Raw genomic sequence first — 15,713 nt, 5'->3', positions numbered from 1 at the left:
AGAAATCTCTTGCATTCCTATACACTAATGATGACAAATCTGAAAGAGAAATTAAGGAAACACTCCCATTTACCACTGCAGCAAAAAGAATAAAATATCTAGGAATAAACCTACTTTAGGAGACAAAAGACCTGTATGCGGAAAACTATAGGTCACTGATGAAAAAAATTAAAGATGATACAAACTGATGGAGAGAGATACTATGTTCTTGGATTGAAAAAATCAACATTGTGAAAATGACTCTACTACCCAAAGCAATCTACAAATTCAATGTAACCCCCAACAAACTACCAATGGCATTTTTCACAGAACTAGAACAAAAAATTTCACAATTTGTATGGAAACACAAAAGACCCCAAATAGCCAAAACAACCTTGAGAAAGAAAAACAGAGCTGGAGGAATCAGGCTCTCGGACTTCAGACTATACTACAAACCTACAGTAATCAAGACAGTATGGTACTGGCACAAAAACAGAAATATAGATCAACGGAACAGGATGGAAAGCCCAAAGATAAACCCACCCACATATGGTCACCTTATCTTTAATAAAGGAGGCAAGAATATACAATGGTGAAAAGACAGCCTCTTCAATAAGTGGGGCTGGGAAAACTGGACAGCTACATGTAAAAGAATGAAATTAGAACACTCCCTAACACCACACACAAAAATAAACTCAAAATGGATTAAAGACCAGACACTGTAAGTGTAAGGCCAGACACTATCAAACTCTTAGAGGAAAACATAGGTAGAACACTCTATGACATAAATCACAGCAAGATCCTTTTTGACCCACCTCCTAGAGACATGGAAATAAAAACAAACAAATGAGACCTAATGAAACTTAAAAGCTTTTGCACAGCAAAGGAAACCATAAACAAGACGAAAAGACAACCCTCAGAATGGGAGACAATATTTGCCAACTAAGCAACTGACAAAGGATTAATCTCCAAAATTTACAAGCAGCTCATGCAGCTCAATACCAGAAAAACAACCCAATCCAAAAATGGGCAGAAGACCTAAACATTTCTCCAAAGAAGATACACAGATTGCCAACAAACACATGAAAAGATGCTCAATGTCACTAATCATTAGAGAAATGCAAATCGAAACTACAATGAGGTATCACCTCTCACTGGTCAGAAAATGGCCATCATCAAAAAATTTACAAACAATAAATGCTGGAGAGGGTGTGGAGAAAAGGGAACCCTCTTGCACTGTTGGTGGGAATGTAAACTGATACAGCCATTACGGAGAACAGTATGGAGGTTCCTTAAAAAACTACAAATAGAACTACCATATGACCCAGCAATCCCACTACTGGGCATATACCCTGAGAAAACCATAATTCAAAAAGAGACATGTACAATGTTCACTGCAGCACTATTTACAATAACCAGGACATGGAAGCAACCTAAGTGTCCATCGACAGATGAATGGATAAAGAAGATGTGGCACATATATACAAGGGAGTATTACTCAGCCATAAAAAGAAACGAAGTTGAGTTATTTGTAGTGAGGTGCATAGAGCTAGAGTCTGTCATACAGAGTGAAGTAAGTCAGAAAGAGAAAAACAAATACTGTATGCTGGGACTTCCCTGGCGGCGCAGTGGCTAAGAATCTGCCTGCCAATGCAGGGGACACAGGTTTGAGCCCTGTGTCGGCCAACACAATCACTGTTTCTTCAACCCACCTGGTATGGGAAAAAATAGGTCTTTTAAATAAAAATAGCCACAATTTTACACTGGACCAGAATGGTGGGAAGCTGATAGACGTTGGTCATTTGCATCAAACTGATGTGATCCACTCGGTTGATGTAGCCGTCCCCAGTGTGACATGTAAAGAGGTGAGCAAAATGGGACAGTTAGACAGCTGAGCTCAAAAAACCTGTTTCATTATTTAAGTATTATATATTTCCAGGTCAAAAACACCTACTTTCCTATTATAAATAAAACTGCTTAAGACTACAAAAGTTGCTATATAAGGTCTGTCCCAGGATCCATTCAGGACAGTATTCTGTCTCCAGTCTTACAAAGTAACAAGAAGAAGAGTTTAGGATCAAACAGCTATACTAAATTATGAACGCCCTGCTTCTATCCATTAGTGCAACAACTGGAGAGCTGGCTTTAGGTAGGTTTACCCTTCCTTTACCCGACCTCTTAAACATACTCTTTGTAGACAGACTGAGCTATCTGGGAAGTTTACAGGTTTTGATATATTTACGGTAAATTCTTCTTAAGTTGACAGAAGGTAGGCCATATAACATTCCAGTTACTTCCTTAGAGCCACTTTCAGACAAAAATCACTGGAATTACCTAAAGTGATAATTCTGACTCATATGACAATCTTGTTGTTTCAGTTGTGAAGCCATAAAAGTTTTCTTTCCAAGAGAAGCAAAAAGAGGGAAAAAAAAAGACTTGTCTACAAATAAGGGCTGAAAAGGAAAGAAAGGAACTGGACCAGATCAAGACTGTGTCAAACTCTTGGCCACAGTCACTGAGAATATATAAATTAAGCCAAATTTTGCACACTTCACTAAATAGGGATTTTTTCACTGGAGCTTTCAAACTGACAGTCAATCCTATGGGGATAAGTCTCATGCCTTTCCATCAAGAGCTGAGATTCTAGAAAGAAAACAAGTACCTTAAAACATAAGACATTTTTCAGAAATTTGGTTTTTCTTTAGCAACACTGCCTAATCTAGAAAATCTACCTATTTACAAAAATCTACCTATTGATGTAATTTTTCTGGAATTAGATACAGTGATGGTTGTGCAACTTTGTAAATATACTAAAAACAACAAACCAAAAAAACCCCCAAGTATTACACTTTAAAGGAGTGAATTGGTTTTTTACATTGTTTACTCTATTTATTTATTTTTTAACATCTTTATTGGAATATAATTGCTTTACAATGGTGTGTTAGTTTCTGCTGTATAACAAAGTGAATCAGCTATACATATACATATATCCCCATTTCTCCTCCCTCTTGCATCTCCCTTCCACCCTCCCTATTCCACCCCTCTAGGTGGTCACAAAGCACTGAGCTGACCTCCATGTGCTATGCAGCTGCTTCCCACTAGCTATCTATTTAACATTTGGTAGTGCATATATGTCCACGCCACTCTCTCACTTCGTCCCACCTTACCCTTGCCCCTCAAGTCCATTCTCTACATCTGTGTCTTTATTCCTGTCCTGCCCCTAGGTTCTGCAGAACCTTTTTTTTTTTTTAGATTCCGTATATATGTGTTAGCATACGGTATTTGTTTTTCTCTTTCTGACTTACTTCACTCTGTATGACAGACTCTAGCTCCATGCACCGCACTACAAATAAATCAATTTTCTTTCTATGGCTGAGTAATATTCCATTGTATATACGTGCCACACCTTCTTTATCCATTCATCTGTTGATGGACACTTCGGTTGCTTCCATCTCCTGGCTATTGTAAATAAAGCTGCAATGAACATTGTGGTACATGACTCTTTTTGAATTATGGTTTTCTCAGGGTATATGCCCAGTAGTGGGATTGCTGGGTCGTATGGTAGTTCTATTTTTAGTTTTTTAAGGAACCTTCATCTGTTCTCCATATTGGCTGCATCAACTTACATTCCCACCAACAGTGCAAGAGGGTTCCCTTTTCTCCACACCCTCTCCAGCATTTGTTGTTTGTAGAGTTTTTGATGATGGCCATTCTGACTGGTGTGCGGTGATACCTCATTGTAGTTTTGATTTGCATTTCTCTAGTAATTATTGATGTTGAGCATCTTTTCACATGCCTCTTGGCCATATGTATATCTTCTTTGGAGAAATGTCTATTTAGGTCTTCTGCCCATGTTTGGATTGGGTTGTTTGTTTTTTTGATATTGAGCTGCATGAGCTTAAAGGAGTGAATTTTATGGTATGTGAATTAGAAATCAATAAAGGCATTATAAATAATAACAATGACAAACCCACTATACATTAACCTTAAACAGAAATCTATTTACAGATTATCCTTCCCCAAGTATGCGTGTACATGCTATGTGTACACTTGCAGGAGGGCAAGGCAGTCACCTGGGGAATCAACCTTAGGAAGACCAGTTCCTAATCAACATTTGGAAGACCAGAGGCACGGACTGTTAACACTTTCAAATTTAGTTTTTTAATCAAATGTTTCAGATATTCAAAAAAGGTATAAAATGATCAGCGACAGGAACACAAGGAGGTTCAAAAGTATTAGTGATTTCCTATGTTTTTTTATTCATTCATTCATTCATTTATTTATTTATGGCTGTGTTGTGTTGCTGCGCACAGGCTTTCTCTAGTTGTGGAGAGCGGGGTCTACACTTCATTGTGACGCACGGGCTTAGTTGCTCGGCAACATGTGGGATATTCCCGGACCAGGGCTCGAACCATGTCCCCTGTGTCGGCAGGCGGATTCTTAACCACTGTGCCACCAGCGAAGTCCGGCTGATCTATTTCTTAAGCTGGGTGATAGCTAAGTAGGTATTTGTTACTTTATTATTATTCTTTAAAACATACCTCCTTATTACATGTGCTCTTTAATATACATATGATGTATTTCATAATTTTTAAAAACAAAACTTAAAAGAAATTATGTACATTCATACTATGGAATAAATCAGTTCCACTGTAATGTGACATATGCATTTCTAAAAATCACCACGCTGTATAACATTGCATAACGAAAACCACAAGGCTTACAGGAAAAATGGGTTTGGGCCCAACACTCAAAAATTTTATCAGTGACATTAAGAAAAAAAGGGAATCAAATAAAAAAAGGAATCTAATATTGTAAAAATGGCAGCACAGTTCTACACATTAAATGGTTAAGAAATACCTACGTGTGACAATAAACTTGGAAGTTTGCCTTGAAAAAGACCTCAAGTTTGCTTGTGGAAGTGGGCATTGAAAAGTTACAGCTTGCTGAGTTACCTTGAAGTGGTAATAAGGCTAATCTGAAATCAACAGAAAAGTGTAACACCAGATGTGGATGGGTGTGGCTCATAACACAGCAAACTGAGGTTGCTGGAGGATGTCTGAGGTGTGTGCCTGCGTGTGGCTTGTGTATTTTTGCCATGGCTCAATTCAGCAGGTGCCGTTTTCTGCATTCACCTAGCATTTCTTGCAGATGAAATCACGCATGAGCGAATGTGAAATTCACGGTATACTCAAAATAGTTCCCTATTATATCAATTGCACTGGAACATATTCATGTTTTCATATAGCAAAAATGTTCTGCAATGTAGCCATTAAAAAGAATGTGTTGATATGGAAATACCTCTAAAATAAATTGTAAAGTGAACAAAAGCCAAGGTGCAGATGGTGTGTATACTTTGATTCTTTCTGTGTAAACTAGGGGAAAGAGCAGAGAAACCCAAAAATATGCGGGTAGATGCCTGTGTAGGTTTTTCTGGAAGAAAGGATAAAAAATGATTTAACATCAGTTGCCTCTGGGTAGTGGTTTTGCATTTCATTTTATTCCTGACTACAATGTTCGAATTTTCTAACCATGTACATGCATTATTTGGGGGAGGAAAATGCCAAAAGGGTTTATGTCTCTTTCTGTTTTCTTCTTACTTCTCTATATGTTTAAAAGACACAACTACAGAGAATGTGAAACAACTGGAACTTTTGTGCATTGGTGGTGGGAATGCAAAATGGTAAATCACTTTGGAAAACAGCTTGGGAGTTTCTTAAAAAAAATTAAAAATTCCCTACCATATGACCCAGCCATTCCACTCCTAGGTATTTCCCAAGAGAAATAAAAGCCTATGTCCATACAAAAACACAAATGTTCACAGCAATGTTATTTGTAATAGTCAAAAACTAAAAACAACCCGAATGTCCATTAGTAGGCAAATGGGTAAACAAATTGCGATATATCCATACAATAGAACATACTCTTCAATAAAAAAGAATTAACCAGGGACTTCCCTGGTGGCACAGTGGTTAAGAATCTGCCTGCCAATGCAGGGGAGACGGGTTCAAGCCCTGGTGCGGGAAGATCCCACATGTCACGGAGTAACAAAACCCGTGAGCCACAACTACTGAGCCTGCGCTCTAGAGCCTGTGAGCCGCAACTACTGAAGCCTGTGTGCCACAACTACTGAGCCCACATGCCACAACTACTGAAGCCCGTGCTCCACAACAAGAGAAGCCACCGCATTAAGAAGCCCACGCACCGCAGCAAAGAGTAGCCCCCGCTCAACGCAATTAGAGAAAGCCCGCGCGTAGCAACAAAGACCCAAGGCAGCCGTAAATAAATAAATAAACTTATAAAATAAAAAAGAATTAGCCAATACATGCAGCAACATGAATTAATTTCAAAATGATGCTGAGTGAAAGAAGCCAGCTTAAGAGAAAAGTATATACTACAATGGTAACATTTATACAAAATGCAAACTAGTCTATAGTGACAGAAACCTGATCAGTGGTTGTTGTGGTATGGGGCAATGATGGGGAAGGGAGAGAGAAGGATCACAAAGGGGCATTAGAAAAATTGGGGGGATAATGCATATGTTTACTATCTTGATTGTGGTGATGTTTTCACAGATGCATAAATATGTCAAAACTTATCAAATTATACACTTTATATATGTGCAGATTGTGGTATGCCAATTGTACCTCAATGAAGCAATCTAAACACACACACAGCTATTAAATATAAACTGTCAAAAAACGTATAAAGAATACACAATGGTGGGCTTCCCTGGTGGCGCTGTGATTAAGAATCCGCCTGCCAATGCAGGGCACACGGGTTTGAGCCCTCATCTGGGAAGCTCCCACATGCCACGGAGCAACTAAGCCAGTGCGCCACAACTACTGAGCCTGTGCTCTAGAGACCGCGAGCCACAACTACGGAGCCTGTAGGCCTAGAGCCCTTGCTCCGCAACAAGAGAAGCCGCCACGATGAGAAGCCAAGGTACCACAATGAAGAGTAGCCCCCGATCGTCCCAACTAGAGAAAGCCCGCATGCAGCAACGAAGACCCAATGCAGCCAAAAATATATAAATAAAATAAATTTTAAAATATAAAAAGAATACACAATGGGAGCCCTCATACATTGTTGGTGGAAATGTAAAATGGTGCAACTGTTGTGGAAAACAGTTTGGCAGTTCCTCAAAAAGTTAAACACAGAATTACTATGTGACCTAGCAATTCCACACCCAGGTATACATTCAAAAGAACTAAAAACATATGTCCACAAAAAAACTTGTATGTATGTGAATGTTCATAACAACATTATTCACAATAGTGAAAAAAATGGAAGCAACTCAAATGTCAATTGATGATTGGATAAACAAAATGTGATATAATCATACAATGTATTATTAAGCAATAAAAAAGAATAAAGTACCAACACATGCTACAACACCAATCAACTTTGAATATATCATGCTAATTAAGTGAAAGAAGCCAGACACAAAAGGCCACATGTTACATGATTATATTTCTATGAGATGTCCAGAAACAGGCAAATCCATAGACACAGAAAGTGGCTGCCAGGGGATGAGGGGAGGAGGGAACTGGGACTGACTGCAAATATGTATGGGGTTTCTTTCCGGAATCATGAAAATGTTACGGAATTAGATGGTAGTAATGGTTGTACAACCTTGTGAATATACTAAAAAAACCACTGAATTATACACTTTAAAATGGTGAATTCTATCTTATGTGAATTATGTCTCAACGAATAAGTATACACTCAAATAAACTAAATTAGTTTAAAAAAACAAAATAAATAACAATCACCAACATATCCACAACTCTGTAAGTAAAAACATTATGAATAAAGTTGAAGCTCCTGCTCCTTGGCATTCTGGTCACCGCCAGCCTTCATTACCACCACATAACAGGTCTCTCCCCACACTTACCCCAAGCTCACTCTTCAGATAAACAGAATAAACAATCCTTGGTTAGGAGAACTAGTTCTTCTACCTCTCCCTGCCTACAGTCATCAAAGTTCACATGCTTGAACTTCTCCTAATTACCTTCCAACGGGTTCACATTTCATCCATAACTTCTCTCTGCTTACTGAAATGCTATTCATCCTTCAAGAATCAAAATAAATTCCAATTCATCCATGAAGTGCACCCCAGCCTTCAAAAAATTTTTTTCTAACTCCCACAGAACAGATGCTATAGAAACAATCTGCTTCATAAGTCTTGTTTTCTATGAGGGAAAAGTGCACCAATGCTGACCCTCACCCTCCATTCAGTGGCAGTGTAGAAAACAGACTGAAAGGGGGGCAGGTTTAGTTAAAAGCAAGGAGGTGGGGGCCACTTTAAGGAGATGGCAATGAAGAATTCTATTCTGCATGAGCAAATGAGAAGAGAGGAGGATCAAGTATTTCTTGGAATCTATACTAAGGAAATACTCTCAAGACTGGTGATATACATCATACATGGGCTGTACTTAACAGATCTACAACTTAAATATTAGTTCTCCACTTTCTATATATTTAGAATATAATAAAAAACTTCATAATAAAAAACTGGAAATAGTCCATAGCAAATTACAGTGTATCCATTGAATGACTATAAAGGAATTTTAATATGGGAAGATATGTAGAAAACCCTAAAGATTCCACCAAAAAACTGGTAGAATAAATTAATTCAGCAAAGTAGCAGGATACCAAGTCATCACATAAAAATCAGTTACATTTCTATACACAAACAATGAACAATCTGAAAAGGAAATTACAAAAATATTTCCATTTATAATAGCATCAAAAAGAATAAAATACTTAGAAACGAACCAAGAAGGTAAAAGATATATACAATGAAAACTACAAAATATTGCTGAAAGAAATTAAAGAAGACAAATAAATGGTAACACATCCCATTTTCATGGACTGGAAGACCTAATACTGTTAAAAAGTCAATAGTACCCAAAGCCATCTACAAAGTCAATGCAATACCTACTGAAATCTCAATGACATTTTTTGCAGAAATAGAAAAACCCATCCCAAAATTCATATGGAATCTCAAGGGACCCTGAATAACCAAAACAATCTTGAAAAAGAACAAAACTGGAGGACTCACACTTCCTGATTTCAAAACTTACTAGAAGCTACAGTAATCAAAACAGCGTGCTACTGGCATAACACAGATATATAGACCAATGGAATAAAATAGCCCCAAAATTAACTCTTGCATATATGCTCAAATGATCTTTGGCAAGGGTGCCAAGACCATTTAATGGGGAAAAATCAATCTTTTCAACAAATAGTGCTAGGAAAACTGGATATCTATGTGCAAAAAAATGAATTTGGACCCTTAACTAATGCCAGGTACAAAAATTAACTCAAAATGGATCAAAGACCTAAACACAAAACATAGAACTCGATTCAAAATGGGCAAAGGATTTGAATTGATATTTCTCCAAAGATATACAAATGGTCAATAAGCACATGAAAAGATATTAAACATCACTAATATTAGGGAAGTACAAATCAAAAACACAATGAAATATCATCTCACAGCCATTAGCATGGCTACTTTAGAAAAACAAAACAAAAAGCAGAAAAGTGTTAGCAAGGACGTGAAGAAACTGGAACCCTCGTGCATTGGTGGTGGGACTATAAAATGGTGCAGCCACTATGGAAAACAGTGTGGCGCTTCCTCAAAAAATTAAAAATAGAATTACTGTATGATCCAGCAATTCCACTTCTGTGTAAATACCCCCAAAGAACTGAAAGCAGGGACTCAAACCGGTATCTGGGCACCCACATTCCTAGGAGCATTATTCACATGAGCCAAAAGATGGAAACAACTCAATTGCTCATCAACAGATGAATGAAAAGATAAAATGTGATATACATATACACTGGAATATTATGCAGCCTTTAAAAAGGAAGGAAACTGAGACATATGCTACAACATGGATGAACCTTCAGTACATTATGCTAAGTAAAATAAGCCAGTCACAAAAAGACAACCGCTGACTGAATCCACTTATATGAGGTACTCAAACTAGTCAAAATCATAGAGACAGAAAGCAGAATGGTGATTGCCAATAGCTGTGGGTAAGAGAAAATGAGAAGTTTATTGTTTCTGTTTTACAAGATGAAAAGAGTTGTGGAGACGGATCGTGGTGATGGCTGCACGATGATATAAATGTATTTAATACCACTGAACTGTACACTTAAAAATGGTTACAGTGGTAAATTTTACGTTATGTGTATTTTACTACACCTGAAAAAAAGTATACGTAGGAGTTAAATGGTAAGTATGCTTTTTCCATTATTAACCATGCCCTTCCTGATGGAGCACAGGTAATAAACTCAATTTATTCCCAGGGGGTGGGAATGGTGACACACATTAGGGGGGAAATTCTGTAAGCTCTGTATCAGGCTACATATTTTTAGTATCTAGATAATTCTTGACAATTAGAAAGTCAATCAGGAAAAGACAAACACAAATAAAAAGACGCACAAAGGGCAGGAACAGAAATTCACAAATGGCCAATAAATGTGAAAAAATGTTCAAACATACTAGTAATCAAGGAATGAAACATTAAAGACACAATTTTTCATCTATTAAATTTAGTTTGGGGGAGGTGAAAATAAGGTGTCTTGAACAAGGGGCACTTGTTTCTAATTCACACTCATTGTCTTCACTTCCCCACTCCCATTCAATTACTCCCATCTGTTTCTACCTCCTACTTCTAGTACTCTGGATAATAATACCAATGACCAAACTAATAACCTCTGCGTTGCCAAATCCAAGTAAGCAACTCATTAAACATCTCAGAAGCACTGACGGACCAAGCCTCCATCATCCAGAAACTTCTCTCTGTGGTTTCCAGGACACCAGTCTCCTGCTTTTTTCTCTTACCTCGCTGGCTGTTTCTTCTGTCCTGTGCCCATCGTTTTCCTCTATAAGATTTCCAAGCATTATAGTGCCTGAGGCTCACTCAATTTTCACTTCTCTACACTCTTTCCCTAAGTGATCACAGGTAGTCCTATAACTTTGAATATCATCTATATACTGAGTACTCCCAAATTTTTATCTCCAGCTCTAGGTTCTCTTCTGGAAGCTCCAAACCTGTACATCCAACTGCTTCCTCAACATACCAACTTCATATCTAATATACATTTCAAATTTAATACACCCAAAACAGAACTCATGATTTCTCCCACCTCAAATTTTTCTCTTCCATTCTTCTCAGCGAATGCTGCCATCTACTCAAAGTTGCTCAAAACAAGTATCAAAAAGCAAAGAGTTCTCCCTTTCACCAATCTATTTCCAAGTCTTGTTCATTCTACCTCCAAAATATTTGTTAATCTTTCTACTTACTCTTCTCCATCCCCACAATCATGGACCTAGTCCAAGGTACTGTAAACTAACCGATCTTCTAGCTTCCGCTCTTGCCCTCTCCCTCCGCCCAGCAGATTATGCTACTTTCCTTCTTACAGCCTTCAAAAGAGTTCTCATAAAAACTAAATTCCGGGCTTCCCTGGTGGCGCAGTGGTTGAGAGTCCGCCTGCCGATGCAGGGGACACGGGTTCATGCCCCGGCCCGGGAAGATCCCACATGCCGCGGAGCGGCTGGGCCCGTGAGCCATGGCCACTGAGCCTGCGCATCCCGAGCCTGTGCCCCGCAACGGGAGAGGCCACAACAGTGAGAGGCCCGCGTACCGCAAAAAAAAAAAAAAAACTAAATTCCTCAGAATGGCTTCACCTGCTCCTATCTTTGAAAGAACATACAAAACCAAAAATATACACTCCATGATATCTCTGGACAGTAAAACTATGGGTACTTTTCCTCATTTTTCTTGTATTTTTAAATTTTTCTATGATGAATACCTACTACTTGCTTATTAAGAAAGAGTAAATTATATTGCTGAATACTACATGATATTATATTCTTACATGTTAAGGAGAAAAGGGAATGGAAAATTGTAGTTACAACTCCGTAACTGTTACAAGCTTAAAAGAAAACAGTAGCAAACAAATATCAAAATTCTAAGAATGAGGTGTCAGGGCTGTAGAATTACTGGTGATATTTTCCCTCAACATAATTACATTCACAATAGAAAAAAAAAAAAGTTATGAGATAAACCTCATTGTCTTCTGCAATCTGGCCGCAACCCACCAAAGCAGCCTTTCACTCCCACCCCGCACTGTCTCACACCTCTGGTGCTTTAACTCGGGCACCATCTCTAGAGTATCCTCCAACCTTTCTAAATCCTACTCATCCTTCACGGTTGAAGGAGACGGTAGGGAAGCCGACAGGTTGGAGAAAGGTTCCAGGATTCTTGCTGATAAATCCACAACTTGCCGGTGCTGGGGCCAAATCTCGTCTCCAATCCCATCGCAGGCCACCAGGATTAACGTGCTAAAAGCTCCCGCCAGTGGGGCCCAGGGGACCCCCATCCCCTCAGAGAGCGCGGTGTCCCTTAAAAAATGACACCCCTCACACACCCAAATTCCGGGTTCCCGCTGCGGAGATTCCCCCGGCACACACACTCACCCCGGACCCAGCCTCCTCCTTCGGATCCTCTCCTCTCGTCAGTCACCCGCCCCCTCCCTTCCTCCCCTCAGCCAGGGTGCCAGCGCGTCCGGCGGGGTGGGGGAAGGGCGCGCACGTGCCCGCGCCGCCCCCGCCCAGACAATGCCCGGGAGAACGGAGCGCGCGCCCGGCGGTCCCATCCCGCTCCCGCCAACACTCACCCTTTTTCCGGGTCTCCGGCTGAAGCGCAGGCCCCGCCGGGCGCCGCAAGAGGGTACGGGGGAGGGGAGGCAGCGGGCCAAGCCCCGCGGAGCCGCCCCGCCACGAGGCCCCAGCGACCCCGGAGCCCGCGGAAGCACACTGCTCAGCAGAGTCCGCCCGACCCGTCTGGCCCGGACGTCACCAGCAAGGGCGGTGGCGACGCGCGCGGTTCCGGGGGCGGAGTTCGCAAGGTTGTGGGCGGGGCCGGGGCGGGGTTGAGGCTGTCCTAGACTCTCACCCCGGGCCGGGACGCGCTGGCCCACACTGCCCAGCCCTGACCCGCTACCTGGGGAGCATGGGCGCCGGTTCTGGTAAAGGCACCATCATATATTATTTTCCTCCTTAGAGAAAGATGGCGAGTTCCAGCCCAAAGACAGAATATTCATTCTGCCGGCATTTATGAAGCTTCTACAGCAAGGACCACAGTAGCTATGATTTTTGTATGTGTCATCTTGTACCAAGCTTTGTGCTCTGTGCTAGGGATACAAATAACTATAGTTATTACTAACCTATTTTACAGATGCAGAAACTGAGGCTCGGAAAGGTTATCTAGGTCATACAACTAGTGAGTAACAATCCATCAAGTACTGTTTTCCACCTAAATATCTCTTGAGCCCAACCTTCCCTTTCCTTCTCCCTGTACCACCCTAGAGTAGACCCCATCATCTCTCTGCCCAAGGCCACTGTAGCCTCCCATGTGGTCTCCAGGTATCTATTTCTGTCCCCCTCCAATCTGTTTTCCTCACTACGTAAAGATTTACCATTGGAATTACCAAGGTCTAGAGGGGGTTCACTTTATAATTTGTTTTTCACTTTACGTATGTTATCAATTTTTTGGATGTGTTTAATAAAAATGTTTTAAAGGATTTACTCGTATATCTCCAATTGCAAGCCCAGTGCATTGCACATAGTATGCACTCAAGAAGTATTTGTTGAATAAATGAATAGTAGGGCCAGGAACTTACTCCAAAGCCCTGCATGATAAGGAAATAGAGGGATTTATAAAATGTCACTGTTGGCCTCCTGACCTTAATGTCTATTAAGGGTAAAGGCAGATTAACAATATTTGTTCAACAAATTTTTTGTGTGTTTCTATTCTATGTCCTGGCACTGTGTGCCCAGCACTATGTTAGATATTGAGGATCAGAAATGAACAAAACAGTTTCTGCCCTTGTGAAATTTACCGTCAATCTAATCTGAAAGGCCAGGAAAGGACTCTCTTAGCTTTAAGCTAAAACCCAAAGAGAGAATGAGAATCAGGGAGATAAAAATAAATTTCATGGAGAAAGAGGTAGGGTAAGTGGTCAGCATGGGCATGTCTGTATTCTCCTACTTTGGGGGTCTAACCCTGAGGCAGGGGCTTAGAAATAACCAGCTGAGTGTGGAGGAGGCTAGAAGCCCACTTCTCCTGGCTCAGCTTGGAAGGCTGCCCAATTCTGGCAGAAGTCTCACGTTGAGCAGGGCTTAGGAGCAGACAGTAGCTTTAGTGAGAAAGAGGAATCTGAGATAGTGCTGCTGGGTGTCCACAATTTGCAGATGGTGTGCCAGAAACCCAGACTTCTCTTATGCCTTCTGCCAGGCAAGCAGAAAGTAGCATGGGTGAGAGCCATGGACAGGCCAATGGGCACTGTGCCAGGGGCCAGGTGATCCTAAACCAGAGGCTTTATGGTGGACTAATTGGCAGGTAATGATGTGGCTAAGACCCCAAGGATGGGCAGAGCTAAAAACCCCAGCAAGAGCTGAAGTGCTCCCAGGTCAGCTGGTGAGAGGAGCAGGGATGAAGGAGTCGGGGTGGGAAGGTGAGACGTCAGACTCTCAAGGTGCTGAAGCAACAGATCATGAGCTTGACAGCCAACAACCTCAGCAGTTGATGCCAGTAGGGCCCTGGTGACCAGGTGTGACTAGGCACATGGCTGCAAAGGCCAGTGAGGACCCAAGCTATGGCTCACATCTCTGCACACAGATCTGAGACCCGTCTGGCCACTCCCTCGAAGCTTCCCTTTGATCCCACAGGCCATCTTCGGAAGTCAAGAGTGGGGAGGGGGGCTTCCCTGATGGCGCAGTGGTTGAGAGTCCGCCTGCCGATGCAGGGGACACGGGTTCGTGCCCTGGTCTGGGAAGATCCCACATGCCGCGGAGCAGCTGGGCCCGTGAGCCATGGCCGCTGAGCCTGCGCGTCCGGAGCCTGTGCTCCACAACGGGAGAGGCCACAACAGTGAGAGGCCCGCGTACCGCAAAAAAAAAAAAAATGATTAAAAAAAAAAAAGTGGGGAGGGGTAAGTTCTGATAGGACTACAACTTTCAATTGACTGAATATTTACCCAAAATGAGATGGTTTAAGACCATATAACTTTCACTGGCAAGTTGTTTTTGTTTGTTTCTCCAGAGTATTTTTTTTAATCGAATGAAAGATTCTTGAAATGCTATAGTGCTTTACGATTTTCAAAAGTTTCACACACGTGATTTCATGTAATTCCATAATAACCCTTTTTCCCCCCTACCCCTATATTGCCTCTCCCCCTTCCCTCTCCCCACTGGTAACCACTAGTTTGTTCTCTATATATGTGAGTCTGCTTCTTTCTTATTTTACTCGTATATCTCGTATACGAGTATATCTACGTATATCTCGTATACGTATATCTCGTATTTTACTCGTATATAAGGTCAGGAGGCCAACAGTGACATTTTATAATTATTACTCGTATTTTATAATACGAGTAAATCCTAGTTATTTACTAGTTATTCACTAGTTTGTTGTATTTTTAAGATTCCACATATAAATGATATCATACAGTATTTGCCTTTCTCTGTGTGACTTACCTTACTTAGCATAATGCCCTCCAAGTCCATCCATGTTGCTGCAAATGGCAAAATTTCATGGCTGAGTGAAATTTTATGGCTGAGTAGTATGGCAAGCTTAAATTTAGCCCACTCCCCAACAGGAATGAAAACCCACCAGAAAGTTTTCATCATTTAAAGAGAAATAACAGCTACG

General features: G+C 40.8%; 1 protein-coding gene across 3 annotated transcripts in view; it reads right to left on the bottom strand.

Moving 5' to 3' along the window:
* The window catches only part of YEATS2 (YEATS domain containing 2), a 109,686-nt gene extending 96,854 nt beyond the window's left edge, over positions 1–12,832 (bottom strand). For all 3 annotated transcript variants that reach the window (XR_014296737.1, XM_082654228.1, XM_082654229.1), the window contains exon 1: positions 12,679–12,832. The gene's annotated coding sequence lies outside the window, so the exon portion shown is untranslated. The remainder of the gene's footprint in view (positions 1–12,678) is intronic.
* Between the last annotated feature and the right edge of the window lie 2,881 nt (positions 12,833–15,713).

The sequence above is a fragment of the Grampus griseus genome (assembly GCF_964374135.1).
Source record: "Grampus griseus genome assembly, chromosome: 5".
NCBI lineage: Eukaryota > Metazoa > Chordata > Mammalia > Artiodactyla > Delphinidae > Grampus > Grampus griseus.
The sequence above is the reverse complement of the archived record's forward strand: the minus strand, read 5'-3'. Positions and strand labels throughout refer to the sequence as shown.